The sequence below is a fragment of the Monodelphis domestica genome, chromosome 5 (assembly GCF_027887165.1).
Source record: "Monodelphis domestica isolate mMonDom1 chromosome 5, mMonDom1.pri, whole genome shotgun sequence".
Lineage (NCBI taxonomy): Eukaryota > Metazoa > Chordata > Mammalia > Didelphimorphia > Didelphidae > Monodelphis > Monodelphis domestica.
The window spans coordinates 196,764,149-196,783,480 of NC_077231.1; the positions used below are offsets into that span (position 1 = coordinate 196,764,149).

The 19,332-nt window shown below is 37.3% G+C and overlaps 1 pseudogene; it reads right to left on the reverse strand.

Annotated features, from left to right (window-relative positions):
- Positions 1-898: 898 nt before the first annotated feature.
- On the reverse strand, positions 899-2,802 carry LOC100619733 (double-stranded RNA-binding protein Staufen homolog 1-like; annotated as a pseudogene).
- Positions 2,803-19,332: the final 16,530 nt, after the last annotated feature.

Consider the following 19,332-nt stretch of genomic DNA (forward strand, 5'->3'; position numbering starts at 1 on the left):
AATCTTATCTTTTTTTCTTTAAGTCAAACTCTCTTCTATAAGGACTACATTTACATCAAATTATATATATTAATATGTGGGGAAATGTATTATACTCATAAGTGTAGTTAGAAGAATCATGCATAGGGAAAGATTGGGGCATCAAGAAGATTTGGTGAAAAGGGGGGTAAATAAAGAAAAAGGGGGGGAATCAATGATACTAAGATTTACTTCAAGAAATAGAGGGGGGAGAAAAAAAACAACCAAATAGAATAATCTTTCCCACACAAAGATACACAATGGAAGGGGAGGGGAAGAATTCTCATATGAGGAGAGGAAGAGAGCATGAAGTGGTATTACTTAAACCTTACTCTCAGTGAAATCAACTCTGAGAAGGAAGAACATCAAGATCCATTGGGATCCTGAATTCTATTTTATCCAACAGGGTAAGAGAGAAAGGAAAATTAGGGAGGGGGAGGGAGTATCAAAAGAGAAGGAAGGTGAGGGGGGAGGGGAAGGGAACAAAAAAGGGAGGGGCCAGAATTGGAAGCATATCAAGGGAGGGAACTAGGGGGACTGACCTAAAGTAAATTACTGGTATAAAAGGCTATAGCTAAAGAAGAAAGGTCAGAATTAGGGGAGGATATCAAAATGCCAGGGAATCCACAAGTGACAATCATAACTTTGAATGAGAATGGGATGAACTCACCCATAAAATGTAGACAAATAGCAGATTGGATTAGAACCCAAAACCCAAAACCCTACCATATGTTGTCTTCAAGAAACACATATGAGGCAGGTTGATACTCACAAGTTTAGAATTAAAGGATGGAGTAAGACCTTTTGGGCCTCAACTGATAGAAAGAAGGCTGGAGTTGCAATCCTGGCCCCACCAGAAGAAACCATGCGAGTTCACAATCACAGCCTCCTCCTCTTTGTCTCTATTCTCATCACTATTGCCTTCTTCTCCATTTCATCATTCACCACATCTCTCCACTCCCTGGAGGCATCAGAAATTCCCAAATTGCAAAACAGTTTCAGTATATTCAGTATATATGTTGAATTTTTAAAGAGGTTTGTGGCCAGACAAGGTTCAGCACCTCCCACACACAGACATTGGTCCATTTTATGTTCTTGGCATCTCTGGACTTTGTTGGTCCACCTCAGACAGCAACTTTAAAATGTTCAATGCAGCCATGTCATGGCAGGATGCCACATACTTTCCAATTCCATGGCTGATCAGACATAGCTGAGAGGAACAATTTATAAGAGAGACAAACTCATTCTTGTTGTTTTTTGGAAAGTCTTTGTATTCCACCTGTATTCCCTGGACATTGGAAAGATAATCCAGTTGTTCAGAGAGTCCAGTAAGTGGCCTGTGGGAGACATGGCCTGAGGAGATGTTATTCTTTAAAATGGTCTCAGCTGTTGGGGAGGTCCCCCCATACAATAGCTCTCTAGCAATCATGGCTGTGATAGATGCCTTGGCAGGATTCAGAGCTAACTTGATAAACTTTTTGGTATGATGTCCTTGCTTGACTCCTACAGCCTGTGCCACTTCAGGCACCACGGGAAGAATTCCTGCTGAAAGTTGCTGATGACTGAGATAAGGCATCCTAATTTCATCTTTCTTATTACGGGTCACATTTTCATCACCAGAGTTGGGCTCAAAAAAGATAACTTGTCTTCTATCACCTTTACTGGGGTTTTTTCTTCTGTCTTCACTGCTGGATTAGGGGGCTGGGCTTGGGGGGCCTTTGAAGCCTAGGATCTCTAACATATTTTCAGCTGCATTGCGCTTTTCTACCTTCTTATTCATGCCCATTCCTTCAGCAGTATGGCCACCAACTTTGACCTGCCTCACAAACTCCCTGCGATGAGGAAGACCTCGCTCAGTGAGAAGCATGTATTCAGGCTCCTTATCTTTTTTGACCTGTTGGATCTGGGCAAGTTGGATAATTGGATTCATTCCTTGACCATATTTGGTAGCTTAACTATAGATTTTGTTTTCTTTTTAATTTGTGGCTTCATTTTCTCAACTTTTCGAAGAGGAGGTAATTTCTTTAGTCCCTCAAGGACAGCTATAGCACCATTTTTCTTTGAAATCTTCTTGCTTTTTCTTTCACCTTCACCCATGAATTCACCAACTGACACCTTTGTCACAAAAGTCTTCATGTGAGGTGGGCCACTCTCCCTGGAGACCTGTTTCAGAGGGAAAAACTCAAAATTCACAGGCAAGTTCCATTTAAGTGCAATCTCAAACGCTTGACTTATTTCAGATTTGTTTAGGTTTTCATCATCTGGTTCTCTTCCATTCACTTCTGGTTTCTTAGGCAAGGGCTCATGTTGCAAGATCTTCAGTGCCTTTGCAGCTGCATCATGTTTCACTGCCTGTCTTGCTCATCCTTTCCCATTAAACTGCTGTCCACCAATGGAAAGTTCAACTTGATATAGTAAAGGTGTCACAGGAAATCAGTAAAAGTACTGTGGGGGATAGGCAAATCCTCTCATATTATAGATATAGGTGGAATGCATCCTTGTGTAGGGATCAACAGGCTTGTACATTGTTTTTTTTTTCCCAACTTTCATGCAAAGTGCATTTAGTTCCACTGTTGGAGTTACATTGTCTGGATTCCTTCCTTTGTTATGAATAGGGTGGGCTGTTGGTTTAGGAAATTTTGTTCCCTCCAAAGTTTTGGCAACAGCTGAGTGTTGGGCTTTTTTAATACTAGTTCCTTCAGCTTCCCAATGCTGGTCTCCAAGAGTCAGCTGCACTGTAAACACCTTGAAAAGAGGGTCCTCCAGGGACAATGTAGTTTGGTTTCAGTTTGGAGATGTTATGAGTTAGAGATGCCTGGATTCCTGGGACTTGTCTCCCACCAAAGGATCGGTTAGGTGGAGGTAGTTCCCTAAATTTTCTTTAATTATTCTTCCATCATTTTTATTATGGCTTCCCTCTTCTCCTATGCATTTAAAAACATTCTATTTGATGTTTTAGAAACATTTTCATACTTTATTTTTGTTTAATATCACATGTATATATGTTTTTCTCTTCACTTAAATTTTTAAAATTCGTCAAGGATCAAGCCTTGATATTTTATTATCCTTTTTTAGCAGTTATTATGCTTCAATCAGATAAAGAAACCAGATAAATAAATATGACAATTCATTGATCTATGTATTGTAAAGTTGAAAGGTACTAGGGATACAGAAGGGGCTCCCCTTGTCTGGCAAACAGATTGTTACTATTGGCTCTTGTTTTGCCTAAGCAAATGGATAACTTAGCCACCAGTCTCTCATTCTTTGTTATCCCTTTAATATAAATTTGACTGAGATTTTCTATGTATTAAGTAGTTTAATAATTAGAGTACATCAAGAAAGGAGAGAGGTTTGAGGGAAGAAGAGACCCTACTGGGTTTCTAGTTTTCTTCAGTTGGAGCCACAATGGCTCAGCTTCAATTTATCTATCTTCTTCTTAGCTAATCAGAGGTCTCTCTCCTACCTTAACAAGTGACAAGTGTCCTTCTTGGGAAGGTCAAGGGATAGAAAGGGTCTTCAGGGTGACCCCTGAAGTTAAAGGATCAGCCCCTTCTCAGCAGATGTTGTTGTTTGTTCTTCCTCTGATGGATGCTTTCAAACATACAAGAACCTTCTTTTACTTCTGTGTAAGGGAAATGGAGGCAAGGCTTTTCCACAGGTTGTGATCTAGAGCTCCAGGTCTTTGCTCCACACTCCACAGAGTTCAGAGGGCAAAGACCCTTCAGTTAGTAGTAGTTTCTCCCATAATCCTTTTCTCTAACTCCAACTGTCACTCCCCCTCTCATCACAAGTCTGCTCCACCTCAGTGGGCAGAAATGCAAAAGCATGATTCACAGTTTTCCTTTCCACACTGTGTATTGTGATATGGAAATCACTTTAAAAGACTGATCTATATTAATTTAAAGTCGCCAAGGAATTCAGCTATGTAATTCCTAAATGAAAACTCAAGTCAGCTGTCAACCTTTTTATGGTGTTTTAATTACAAACAGGAGGAAGAAAAGTATTAAAGGGAAAGAGAGAGGGGGGGGGGAAAGGGAAATAAAGAAATAGGGCTTAAATCCCCACTCTGCTTAAGCTGAGCCAAAGGCCCAAGGGCCTGGATAGCCAAGGCAAAGAAAAGAGATCAGTCCCTATCACTCACATGACCAAAATGGAGAAACAGTCTCAGGGATCCTCCACACCAAGCACCAGGCTCCAACCACCACCACCTTCTTCCCTCCACACAGGAAGTCCCCAGAACTCCTGAACTGTCCTCTACCTCACTTCCTGTGTCTCCCTGTACCAATGGTGGCTCTAGCTTAACCTAGGACCCCCCAGAGGTCTGTCCTTTTTGCACATGTCTGTTGAAGGCCATTTTCTCAAATAATTAAATCTTGAGTTTTGCTGGAGCCCTTCCTAAATCTTGTTACCCTGAGTAGGTTGGAGATTGTAGTTTCCAAGACCTGATTCTGTTATTCCAAGTATCTCTATTGTTACTGATCAGGAAATAGCCAAATCCCATCCTCTAAAGAATGGTTTGAACAGGGTTGAGTAGTTTTGAAATTCACAATCCCCCCTGAGGCCCAAGGAAGACTAAGATCTCCGATGCGTCTTGTAAACATACCAGCTATGAAATTACAATAGTTAGAGATAAAGGAAAAATAAGAGAGATAGAGAGACAGCAAAACCAATGTTTTTCTGGGCAAATTGACAAAAGCCAATTAGGGGGCAGTCCCCTTTGGCAGAAGAGTGTACATTCAAAATAAATTCAATCAACCTTCAGTTCAAGCAACCACACCCCAAGGTTCATTCTTGATCTTGATGTAATGTAGGTTTTCTGGCATCTTTCTGCAACAGTTCATTCTCTGGATTTAGGAGTTAGAAAGCTTCTTCCTTTAAGATGTTTCTCAAACAAACAAACAAAAAAAACTTTTCAAAATCTTGGAATTTTATTAAAATACAATCCCCCCTGAAGTGGGTGTTAAAAAATCCAGTTCATCTCAGGATTCATTGTTGAGTTATGTGGGTGTATGATTCAGTTATTAAAATAATTCAAAAACAATAAAAACAAAAAAAATAAAAATATATAAAGGGAAAAATATGGAAGAAAGTTAAACTTTGGGGAGAAAGGGAAGAAAAAAATTCAAAATCAGAATCAAAATACCAAAATCTATGTATAAAATGTTGAGTAAACAAGAATAACTTCATAATGGGCCCTTGTAAAGGTCCAATTTAAAGTAATTTCTATCCCACAAGTCTGTAGGACAGAATTCAGTAATATTTCACTCACCCATTTGCAGCCAAGACTACAGGAAGTTGTCATATTACAAGAAGGATAGGAACTAGAGTTCTATTTTGATAGGGATGAGTCATTCCCTAGTCTGACTTTTTTCATTCTCAAGGATATAGGGAGCCAGCACGATAGTCAAAATTTTGTACTTGTAAAAGAGTGTAGATACAAGGAAGTCCTATGACTTAACTCATGTCAAGCATCGCAACCTCCAATCCACATTAGTATTTCCTGTGTGCTCTTTTGACACTATTCAGGTTAAGTCTGTGCTCCTTGTTTTTATCCCATTTAAGGGAGTCAGACACAAACATTAATCATAGTCCCATAACATTTAACAATAAATGTCTAAAGATGTTTGGGTATGTTTTAATAATATAGCAAGTATGTATATTTAAACTTATATTACTGCAGATAGAGAGAAAAATTTTAATTATATGTACCTTTTGTGCAAGAAATGAGGAAAGGGGAAAAATTCAAATATTCAAAAGAAAAGCAATAATAAAAAAATAAGGGAAAAATAAGAAAAATATCAGGAATTCAATGTGTTTTTGAAAAAACAGCATCCACTTGTCAATGGATTATTATCTTCAATGCATGTGATAGGATACAGTCAATCAGTCTCAGCAGAAAATGCTCTCTTTACATGTGAGCAATGAATTCAAGAGTCCTTTTCTCCAACCTTTATAGATGTTGGAGTAGTTAACAATATTTGGAATGGTCCTTCCCATGAAGGCTGAGTTGCTCCAGTATGCTGGAAATTCTTAATATACACCTTGTCTCCTGGGTTCAGGTCATGAAGTGAAAAGTCTAGTGGTCCAGCTTGTACTGCAGCTCCAGATTCATGAAGTTCATGCAGTTTATGCTGTAATTCCTGTATATAGGAAGCAATAGTTGTATTTCCCCCTAATAGTGATGTATATGCCGGGGAGAAAGGCTTAGCCTGTATAGGCGGATGTCCAAAAAGCATCTCAAATGGTGAAATATGTAAGTCTCCTCTAGGACTGCTTCTAAGAAAAAATGGGGCTAGAGGGAGAATCTCAGGCCATTTTAAATGGGTCTCAGTGCATAATATGCCAATCATAGTTTTAAGTTCTTTATTCATCCTTTCAACTTGGCCTGAGCTCTGGGGATCTTATGGAACATGGAATTTGGGAGTTATTCCCAAGCAAGAATATATTTGGTTTAAGACAGAATCGGTAAAATGACTTCCTCTATCAGAATCAATACGTGCTAGCAGGGCAAAATGAGGAATAATTTCCTTTAAAAGCACCTTAGCAACAAAAGCCACTGTGACTCGGGTCATAGGAAATGCTTCCAGCCATCTGGTCAGTTGATCTACTATGACTAGACAAAATTTATAATGTCTGGCATTTGGCATTGTTATGAAATCTATCTGTAGGTGCTCAAAAGGTGTGTAAGCCAGAGGACACCCACCAAAAGCTTTGCCACAAAAGGCATGTTGGTTATATGCCTGGCAGGTAGAGCAGGCTAAACACACTTTAAAGGCTATGGTAGATATACCAAGGGCTATCCATACTCTTTTAATAGAGTCCATGAAGCCCTGGGTACCAAAGTGACCATTTTTATGAACAGATTGGCAAATTTGGTGATAGAAACTCCTAGGGAGCAGGAGTTTCCCTTCAGATGATACCCACACTCCATTGATCTGTTTTGCTTTAAATTTTTGTTTCCATTTTTCCACTTCCTTTTCATTATAGGAAAGTGATAAATTTAAATCATCAGTGGTTGTTGATGTTAAAATTAATCCAGGTCCTTCTATGACTGCTAGCTTTGCAGAGGCATCTGCTCGATCATTTCCTCTAGAGACAGGGTCAGAGCCACCTGTATGGGCAGAGCAATGAACTACAGCTAGGGCTTCAGGCCGATTGAGAGAAGAAAGAACTTCATTAATAATTTCTGCATTAACTATGGATTTTCCAGCTGAGATTAAAAATCCTCTCTGGAGCCATAGCATCCCAACTGAGTGACAAATGCCAAAAGCATATCTAGAATCCGTATAAATTGTTGCCTTTTTACCCTTGGCAATTATACAGGCATGTTTCAGAGTTATGAGTTCTGCCCCTTGAGCACTAATATTAGAGGGCAGCGAAGCTGACCACTCAGTGGCAAATTCTGTGACTACAGCAGCTCCAGTATAGCATATGCCATCTCTCATAAAAGAAGAACCATCAGTAAATTAGACCAGATCTGAGTTGTTTAAGGGAATGTCCAAGAGATCATCTCGAGGCTTTTCTGCCATGGACACTAGTGTTTCACAACTATGTAATGGTTCTCCTGAAGTTGGTAAATTTGGAAGCAAGGTGGCAGGGTTAAGAGTTGAACAGAGCTTCAAGGTAATGTTTTCATTGTTTAACAAGGTTATTTCATACCTTGTAATTCGCTGATCAGAAAATGCCTGTGTTCTATGTCTTAACAACAATGCTTCTACCTCATGTGGGCACATAATTGTCAATGGGCATCCCAATACTAGATCAACAGTTTTTGTCACTAGTAAGGCTGTAGCAGCTACTCCTCTAAGATATGGTGGTGCTCCTGATGCTATTGGGTCCAGTTGGGCAGAATAATAGGCAATTGGGCGCTGAGAAGGTCCCAAAGTCTGAGTTAAAACACCTGAAGCTACCCCTCTTCGCTCATGTACATTCAAAGTAAATGGCTTGTTGTAATCTGGGATGCCTAGAGCAGGGGCAGACAGGATAGCCTTTTTTAGATCTGATAGAGCTGACAGGTGTTCTGGTTCTAATTTGAGGGGTTCAGGGACCTAATTCCTTGTTAGTGCTATAAGGGGTTTAGTAATTTCCCCATAGCAAGGAATCCATTGTCTACAAAACCCTGTTGCTCCCAAAATTGCTCTCAACTGTTTCTTAGTGGTAGGAGCACTTACATTTTTAATATTCTCTATTCATTTGGGAGAAATCAAGCGGGCACCTACAGTCAGGATGAACCCCAAATATTCTACTTTAGGGAGGCACCACTGAACTTTATCCTTCGAGATCTTATGACCTCTTTTGTGCAATTCCAAAAGAAGGTTCTTGCTATCTTTCTGGCATGTTTCCGCATCTATTGAAGCCAAGAGTAGGTCATCTACGTTTTTGATTAATTTGCTGTTTTTAAATTTTATATTATCTGTATTGTGGCTCAAAATTTGCTCAAATAAGCTCGGGCTGTCTACAAAACCTTGTGGCAATTGACTCCAACAGTATTGAAGCTTCTGCCTGGTGAAAGCAAAGATATGCCTCGAGTTCTCTTGTATGGGTATGGAAAAGAAGGCTGAGCACAAGTCTACTACTGTAAAGTATGTAGCTGTGCTAGGAATAGAAGAAATAATAGTATTGATATTGGAAACTACAGAGTGTCTCTTTATAATGTGATTGTTCACAGCCCTCAAATCCTGCACAAATCTATAGAGGTGTTTGCCCTCGGGCCTTCTTTTTGTTTTTTTTTAATGGGCAGGATGGGCATGTTGTATTCAGATTTACAAGGGATTATTATTCCCTGTGCAATTAATGAGTTAATTACTGGGGTAATTCCCTCAATTGTCTCTTTTGAGAGGGGATAGTGAGAAATGGAAGGAGGTGGGCTAGGTTTAGTTTTTATCTGCACAGGAACAGCCGACTTAAGTAAGCCTACATAGGAAGAAGATGTGGCCCAAAGAGACTCTGGTATATCTTCAGGTATTGCTAAGGTGGGATGCTCTTTTTTTCTCCTGACTCTCTGAGAGAATTATAGGGAGTAAATTTAAAGATTCCTCTGGTACTTCCAATGATAAAGAACCATCTGGGGAGCAGGTTATTATGGCTCTGAGTTTGCATAGAAGGTCCCTCCTCAGCAAATTTAAAGGGGATTCAGGCATCAAAAGGAAGGAATGTTGTACCTCTAGGGGTCCTACAGACACCATTCTAGGAGGAAGTCTTTTAACTCTTTGGGTTATTCCTGATACTCCCATTACATTCTCTGAGCCAACAGAATAACATTGTAAATCAGGTGTTCTCTTTAATACAGACCAGGAAGCTCCAGTGTCTAATAGACAATCATAATAGGTGTTACCCATCTTTAAAGTAACATGGGGTTCATTAGTATGGGGGGGTAATGGATAGGGACAACGGGTAGTAGGACATAAGGGTCCAGAAAATCAAAGGTTGTATCCTCTGATTCCTGTGCCCCAGTGCCCCCCCCCCGGACACCTTCATTGTGTTTGGGAAGTTCTTTGGGCACCCCCTGAAAAGCACCCCCCTGAAGGGCACCCCCCTGAGGGGCATTTGCTCCTCGAGTATTTTTTGGACAAGCACCATTTTTTATATTTTGTTTTGGAGTTATTTCATTTTAGTTATCATTTTCCCAATAGTCATCATTCCTAAAGTTGTGGTTATTGTCATAATTATATTTATTTCTATAATTATCACTTCTGTAGTTGTTACTAAACTGAGTATTCCTTCCTATAATCTTGAGAAAAGCTCTACACTGTACCGTATTGTGCCCCTTCTTCCCACAGAAGTGGCAGGTAATGGATTGATAATTAGATTTCTGGAGAGGGGCAAGTGTTGTTGGTTCATTATCATGCCCACTTTCTAATTTAGCTATCCTATCTATTACACATCTCATTTTTTTTATTCATTTCTTCCATGTCATCATTATTTTCTTCTTCCTTTTCTTTGTTTCCCTTTAAAACATATACAGCTGTTTTTTGCAATTCTTCAAGGTCCATATCTGATCATCTTGGGCATTGTGTTCTAAAATAATTCTTTATTGCTTTGCAAGAGTTATTGACAAAAATCCTTCTAACTTGTCTTAAGCTATTCTCTTTAATTAGGTCCCCATCCAAGTATCTGTCCCCAAACTTGGTTATTCTATCCATGAATCTGGAGGGTGTTTCTTCCTCCTTTTGCTTAATTTTTTCAAGTTCCATCCACTTATCTGTACTGTCTGCACATTCCTTCATTGCCGTAATGATGGCCTCTCTACAACAGTATAGTTGTAAATAATCCTCAGGATTGTTATAGTCCCATTCGGGATCCTGAGATGGCCAATGAGCTGCATTCCGCCCCCGGGTTTTGTTGACATGTGCAATTATTTTATTTTTTTCACGTTCAGTTAAAAAAGCTTGTAACAATTTCTCAGCGTCCTTGTAAGATGGATTATACTGAAAAAATGTCTCCCATCTTTTTGTTACTAGAAAGGGATCTTGTTCATATGTGGGGATATTTCGTGTAAATTCATTTATTTCTTGGGGAGTAAACGGTATCCTATGTCTTAAAATCACCATGTCCCCATTCCATCCTATTTCAGGTTCTTCTCTTAGAGGAAACAGGCCTCTAGTTGAATTTTTTTACCTGTGGGTCAGTTTGACAAGGACAGGTTTCTCTAGGAGGACAAGATCTCCTTTGCATTGGAATTTGGTTTTCTGTAGGAGAGGGAACATGAGAAACTGGGATTGCAGGGGAAGGGTTTTGGGGATTAAATTCAGTCAAAATTTGCACTATACGAGAGAAGCAGTCTGTTAACTGAGTTATAGGGAAGGTTTTTTCCATCTCTATTTCAGGGAAGAAATTTCCTCATTCAAAGGTTCAGAAACAGGTCTGTTTCTGGTAGAGTGGGTGTTTGCCCATTGATCCTGTAAGAAACATTTTATATCTTCTAATTGGGCTTGCATTTTATCCTCAATTTTTTTTCATTTTAGCATCTCTAAATACAGTATTAAGGAGTACAAAAATGACATTACATATTAATATAAAAAATTGGAGGTATCCTTCATTCCTCAATGCCCCTAATTCTTCAACTGCCATATAAATGTCAAAGAATGTAGTATTCATTTATATATATATTGTAATTATTTTTCTAACAGTCTTCATAAAACATGTGGGGAGCAGTACAAAGCAAAAAACTTTCCACAGGGTTTTTTGTTGTTGTTGTTGTTGTTTTTTAACTCCTAATCTAGGCAGTTGTTCCTTAAGGGAAAGGATATTTAGAAACAGCTCTCACAGCCAGGACTTTAGGGTCCTGTTGCTAAGATTTTAAACAGCTGTTTTCTATCTATCAGAATCACACAGCTGGGAAGTATCTGAGGTCCGATTTGAACCTAGGACCTTCTGTCTCTAGGCCTGGCTCTCAATCCACTGAGCCACCCAGCTTCCCCTTAAGATTAAAGGGAAGAAAAAGAAAAACTGCTTATTCCAATTTAACGTAAGGAGAAAAGAGAAGAGAGAAGAAGTTTTTTTATACTCACTTGTTCTAGCAGCTGTGTCTTTAAGCCAAGTTAGCTGTTAAAAAGGACTGAGTGATGAGAAAGTAGAGTAAAAAGGCAAGACAATTCAGAAAGTTCATTGAGGGAATTCTTTAGGTTTCCGTGGTCAGCCACATTGTGATATGGAAATCATTTTAAAAGACTGATATATATTAATTTAAGGTCGCCAAGGAATTCAGCTATGTAATTCCTAAATGAAAGCTCAAGTCAGCTGTCAACCTTTTTAATGGTGTTTTAATTACAAACAGGAGGAAGAAAAGTATTAGAGGGAAAGAGAGAGAGGGGGAAAAGGGAAAGAAGGAAATAGGGCTTAAATCCCCACTCTGCTTAAGCTGAGCCAAAGGCCCAAGATCCTGGATAGCCAAGGCAAAGAAAAGAGATCAGTCCCTATCACTCACATGACCAAAATGGAGAAACTGTCTCAGGGATCCTCCACACCAAGCACCAGGCTCCAACCACCACCACCTTCTTCCCTCCACACAGGAAGTCCCCAGAACCCCTGAACTGTCCTCTCCCTCACTTCCTGTGTCTCCCTGTACCAATGGTGGCTCTAGCTTAACCTAGGACCCCCCAGAGGTCTATCCTTTTTGCACATGTCTGTTGAAGGCCATTTTCTCAAATAATTAAATCTTGAGTTTTGCTGGAGCCCTTCCTAAATCTTGTTACCCTGAGTAGGTTGGAGATTGTAGTTTCCAAGACCTGATTCTGTTATTCCAAGTATCTCTATTGTTACTGATCAGGAAATAGCCAAATCCCATCCTCTAAAGAATGGTTTGAACAGGGTAGAGTAGTTTTGAAATTCACAGTATATATACATATATTTACATATATGTATATATATAAATACTCAAATTTATACATATATTCATCTCTCTACATGTATATGATATAGAAAAATGGAATAGATACATGTATCTCTCTGTATGCATGTATATACACAGAATATGAATGTATGTGATGTCTCAAAAATCTTAGTATTATATCAAATTTTTAATGACTTAAAACTTCTCTAAGATTTTTGGATCACTCCATATAATAAATGAATAGGCAACATGTGTATATATAATATTTATGGATATACATATACATACAAAATATATATGTATAAAATAGAAATAGGCATTTCAAAGAAATATCATTTAAGTGTTCTTCAAACACTTTAATTTAATCTTATTTGAATTCTATTTCCTAGAATATTTGTTCCTATTTAAAATATTGCTTGTGAGTTATTCTATGGGATATACAACTAAATGTATTCCTTCCTGATTATATTTCATGGGTATTTTTAAATTAAATTTCATTTTTATTCTTTTTTCTTTGTTATTTATTCCACTTACTTTTTGGGCACATAGCATAGTGGAAAGTGTTCCGAATTTAGAGTCAAAGAAAGTAGATTGTAAACCTTAGGTTCAAATAATTGCACTGGTATTTAGTTGTATAACTTTTAAGAAAGTTATTTTATGTGCTCAGACTTCTCTTTTCTCATTAGTAAAATGATGGGTGGTTGAATGAACTCTTAATTTCATTTTTAAATCCATAATTATATTTGCATAAAATCAATCAAAAACATTTATCAAGAGCCTATTATGTGCTAAGCACTGGTATTACAAATATGAAAGAGGAATGACAAGCCTTGACCTCAAGGAACTTACAACCTAATGATGGAAGAAAGTGTTTTTAAAAAAAAAGATAAAAGACAGAAGGGAATGTACCCTGACAAGGAAGTTTGGACTTTCAATATGGAGAGGGAGGGAAAGAGAGGAGAACCCCCTTTCCACAAAATGGGGTTCAGGGGAGACAGCAGCTGTAATAGGTTGGCTCAGAGAGGAGAGGGGTTATTGAAGATTTCGCCTGTTCTGCCTTCCCTCATTAGCTAAAGCTTCTTTCCCTAATTTGCTCTTGTCCCTCTTGTCCCTTTTGACCAAAAGACCTCCCTTCGATCCATTCACTCACACTCAGTTTGGGGAACAGATAACTTTAGTGTTAACTCAATCAGATAATACAATAGGAATAATGGGTTGGGAAGAATGGGAAAAGAAAAGTAAGGAAAAGGGGGTCCCTATCTATCTCTATATAAACTGTCTCTATCTATCTCTAGCTAAACCATTTTCCTTCCCTCCTCAAGTTTGGGGGGAACTCAAGACTTGGCAGCCTGGGCCCCCTGAGAGTAATTCAGGTTGACTCACCCCCAGGCAACAGGAGCTGAGGTAAAGTCCGCTCAGGTTTATCTTCAGAAAGTCCCTTCAATTGGGAAGTGTTGAGAGGAAAGATTTCCAGTCACCAGCAGGAAAAGTGGGTAACCCTCAGGAGATAGTCTTTACCCACCTTCTCTCTTCAATGAGAGACCCTCACTGCTCTCCCAGCCACAGTCTTCTCTCCTCAGTATTCCACTCCTGGGGCCCCTCCCCCGTCGAGGTGATGAATTTCATATACTCTTCAGTCTGGCACTTTTTCTCTAGTGCCAGCCTCTATCACAAAAGTCCACAAAAGGAAGCTGAGAAGTAGGGTAGGAAACACCCAAGGCAAGATAAGGAGGGGCAAGGTTGACAATCTAGTCAAAGTCCCAAAAATAGTACAGTCAGATGAGAAATGAAATATTCTAAGCTTAATTACCTCCTTAAATTGAGGTTTTGGATTTCATGGCTCTACTCTATAATCTGAGGGGCAGAAGGTGGTGATGAGGCAGAAATTGATGAGATCTTGCAGGATTCAAGGTTTTCCTAATAATGAGTTTTTTGAGTCACATCAGAAGTCAATAGAATCTGATAAAAACCAAGGTTTGTTAAACACAGTTTATTAGGGTTCACTGGCTTGCCTCACATATTAGAAAACATACCTATGAGAACAGTCTACCAAGTAGAATCTTAGATATGTGAATAAGAGAGCCATTTCTCACTAGTATTTCCCATGGGAAATGCATAATAATGTAACTGGTCATTATCAGCTATGCCTCTAGAATCTCTGCATTGGATTATTGTCACAAGGATTAATTGTTACTGGCTTTAAAGGCCATTTTGATTTTTAATTTTTGGTAGGAAAGATCTGGTTTTTCTTGACCTAAGATTTTGAGGTTAACATCAAAGAAGCAGGGGTCAAGAGGAGAGAGTTGTATGAGTCTCATTCATTTGTATTCAGGGCATATGCAAAAATAAAAATTCTCCTGCGAAGTTTTGTTGAATCTTATAAATCAGTACAGTTTTGCTTTTTAGTTGTTGTTTCTTTAATATATGCTTATGTCATTTGAGAATGACTTAAAAATGGAATCAATAATCAAAATGAAAAAGAAACTGGTGCAAATATACAGAGAATTTCAAAACAGTGTAGAAATTCTAGATGATTTAGTCAAACATAATCCCTTGTTATTTGCTTTTGCTTTACATATCATATGTTTTACATATTTATTCATGAGACTATACTATTAATAAGTCTGACTTCAGAACTATCTCAGATTATGAGTTGGTATTGTATTCATTAAATTTCTTTATTATCCTCATAATTTTATATACTTACTTTTTAAGGAATTAAAATTGAATTCATTGAATATTTACTAAACTGCCACTAAATGCTCATGAGTTTCTTAAATAATGTGATAATACAAAAGAAGTTCAGGAAAACTCTGCCTTCAAAGAACGCTCAATCCATTTGATCATATATGCTATAGTTTCAAGACACTGTTAAATAAAACATATAAATAGTATATGATCGAGTGTCAAAATAAGTGATCAAGATAATAAGTACTATAGGAGTTCAGGAAAGGGAGAAAGGAATTTGAACTCTTGCTAGACTGTCATAAAATCAAACCATGAAATGCTGTTCAATAAAGAGATAATTTTTATTATACTTAAATTCAAGTTTGGAATCTTGTAATACAGCTGTGAATTTTATAGTTTTTAAAGTCCTGATTAGAATAGGTTACTGTTCTTTACTACTATACTATTACTGTTATATACTAGTATTATAAGGATTTTGGTAAACCATAAAAAAATCACATCCCTAAAAATAGCTTTATATAATAAAATCTTCTCATAATGTGGTGCAGAAGGTTGTAAGGATAAAAAATTACCTTGTGGGAATAAATATCTTGATAATTAGCTCAATTCTTTCTTCTCCATTAGACTCAATCTATTACTCAAGCAATACTCATGCTATGGGATAGATGGCTATCTGAATGAGTGAAGTAAATAGTTCACTCATATTGATGGGATTCATCAAAGTATTAAAGAACAACAATATAATTTGTTTCTAATATTTTCCATTGTAGTTATTCTTTCATATATTCTTGTGGCCTAGTATTGATCCACTATCTTCAAAGCTATGTTAGCAGAACAAAAGTTCTCCCAACCCTTGTAAAATTGTATATAGTCCTAAAAGGGGATGTTGATAGATTACATATGCATCTCTGCACCACCCTAGCTCATCACCAGAAAGTTGGCCTTTGGGTGAAGTTTGGCTATATCAACTTCTAAAGTCTAAGTTTTGGAGTTGTTTGGTCTCCATAGGTAAAGAGTGTTTGGCATATCCCCAAAAATGGGGTTACATAGAAGTTCTTTTGTATTTTAGAGTTTTGAAATTTAATAAGAAACCTTATACAAAGTTGGTGAAATTTACCAGAATTCAGAATTGAAAGCCAAGAATAGTGAGTTCTAATCCTAACCCTGGCAGTGACATTCTGTGGCATGGGATGTTTCATTTCACTTCTCTGTCTCAGTTCTGTAGTCTGTAAAACAGAGATAATATTGTTCACTGGGACCCATTGTTTGAGTCTTTCTCCTTCCATTGACTTCACAAAATAAATCTCTGCACATGAATTTGGATGTGAGCCACGACAATTAGACACACTTATCTGCTTCAAAAGTATTTGAAGAGAAACCAGTGGAAACAATTTTGAAGAGGTAACATATGCATTTTAAATCAGAACCAATATCCTTCTAGACAATTCCTCTTTCCTTACTCTAAAAATTTAACAAAGATGAATTTACTGTGAGATAAAGTTGAAGGTTAAAATAGAATCAAAATAAAACAAAAAAAATCCATATAAAACAAACCAGGCTAGCTAAAGCAATGTTGAGTCTTGAATGAAAGGCAAGAAGCAGCCTGTGGCAAAATGAGTGAAACCACCACCTTGACAACTATCTTCTCTTAGTTCCTATTTGACAGTATAGGACCCTCAGCCTAAGAGCACTAGGAATTATAGTACCCTCACATCTCTGGTACTGTACTCAACTCAGCCTCCTATAAGTCACTATTGATGACAGCAACTAGTAGAAAATGGATCTGCCACACCAGTAACTATAAATATCAACATCTGGCCAACTGTAGCCAATAGGCAAATAAGCCAGAGGACTCCAACAATAAAAAAATACTTCAGCTTCTCCAACCTTTAACTCTGCTATCATCCTGTATTTTATATTAACTGTCTAAGAGGAAGACCTTTGCAGAGAGGTAACCTGTCAACACGCTCCAAAGTCTAATTGACTTTTCTTCAGCGGCCATAACTTTTGAAGACCTATGGATGAACTCTTTTTTTTTTTTTTAACCAGATTCCATGGCACTGTAAAATAGTTCAATATCAGAAGCAGATGTAGTTTCATCAATGGAAACTCCATGTTAAAATCATGTGGTAATAACATCTCTGCATTTGTGATGCACAAAATGTTATCTCATTAAGTTTCCCATTTTATATCTATGAATCAATAAGTAACTTGCTGAGAAAAAAATATTCCTTCAGAACATGTTGGAGGGATGTGAGGGATAGAAGCAAAATCTCTATTAGACCTTGTTCAAATGCCCAAACCATATTCCCTAAGCTTGATTGAATAAATTCATTTCAAGAAATCTACTTTCTTTTCACTAACCCTACTCATCAATGGAAACACAACCACAAAACAAAAACTGTCCTAGTTGTCCAGAAGTACCTATTCTGCTACATAACATATAAAACAACAAATAAACAAATACAGTGTTACATAATTTAAAGTGAGAGGTCTCAATGGTACTAGAAATGGATAGGATCAGTAAAATTTTGATGGATAAGGAAGCATATATGATTCCATAATGGATAATGTGAGTTGGAATGTTGATTTTATAAAATGGCTAATAGCATAATTTAGCTGGGACATAGTTTTTTTTTTTTTTTCAATGAAAGTAAGGTTAAGCAAAGCTTGAAAAGTAGGGGTAAGCCAGATTGAGTACCAGATTAGAATTTGGAGTTAGATCCTAGTGGCAATAAGCAACTGAATTTTTTTTTGAGTAGAGGAATGACATTACTAGAAATTACTTAGAAAGTTCATTTTGGCAACTATGATTGAACAACAAATATTTATTAGAAGACAATGACAGTACTCCAGATGAGGCAGGATGAAAGTCTCAACTAGGTTATGTGTAAATATGGAACAAATTATAAACATAGAATTGATAGGAATTGATATCTGATTGAAGGTAGGGGCAATGGATAAGAATTAAAGGTGACTATGGAGTAATGGTCCTGTGTAAATTTAATTTTATAGGAGGGAGAGGTTTAGGGAAAGAGATAATTGAGTTCTATATTTTTGATGTATTCAAATTTACTATCAGATGTGATATGTGTTTGGAAATGGAATTGATATTCAAAAAAGAGTCTAAGACAAGCAATATGTATATAATATACATATGTATAATGTGTATTATATATATATGTATATATATATAAACATACATATATAGCTAGTCTCAAGGACATTTGCAAAAGAGTCTCTCTATTAGTGAAGATCAATTATTAGAGGTTGGTGAGAGTTCAGGAAAGGAAAAAGCTATGTTCTGGCTCTCAGATTTGAGAGAAGAGACATGTGGTTCTATATCCTCATCAGGGAGAGGGCCTTGAAGGGAGAGAGATTCTGGGAAGAAGATAGTATGTAATCAAGTCAGTATCTCAATCTTAGCATTATCCCTAGTTTGCCACAGTAGAGATTTAAGGGGAATACCCCTCAGGATAAATCTGAGACTCCCTCTCTCATGATTGAGTTGAGATATTTGAATCCAAATGATAGTGTGCATTCATTCTTTTTAATGTCTCATATTTTCTTATGTTTAAATCTGAATATCCATTTCTTTATTGCTTATGTGTTTACTTTGTATTTACTACATATGTTCTTTGTGGAACTGATATTTGGTGAGAAGAGAGTCAAACCATGGACATGTTGGTTGAGGCATGTCTTTCCTATAAAGAGACAGTGAGCAGAAACACAGCTTGAACTTAAAAAAAAATTATATATACATATATATGTGTGTGTATGTGTATATACACATATTTGTATATATACACATATTTGTATGTATATGTACATAAAAATATACACATGAGATAATAAATAATCTGTATAGGAAAAGCACTCACATACAATATATGTATGCATATGTATATATTATATATGTGTGTGTTTGTATAAGGAGAGAAAAATAGGGAAAGAGAGAGGGGGGAGGGAGAAGAAGAGGAGAAGAAGGCTATGGAAGGCAGGAGAGTAAAAGGTAACAAGAAAAAAATGGTTGGTTAATGGTGACAAAACATCAGACTTAATAAATTAAAGATCATTGGTTACCCCCCTGAGAATTCTAATAGAGCAAATTACAAAAATCATATTATAATCATTGAAAAGTGAGTATTTAAGTACTATTGGAAATGATAATATTATAGCAAGGTCAAGTCAAAGTGTTTCTAGAGGAACTCAGTATGTCCAACCAAAGTCCCTTGAGGAGTAGTGAAAATTGGTTTTATATAAGGAAGATTACTTTCCCTGGACACTTGTTACTG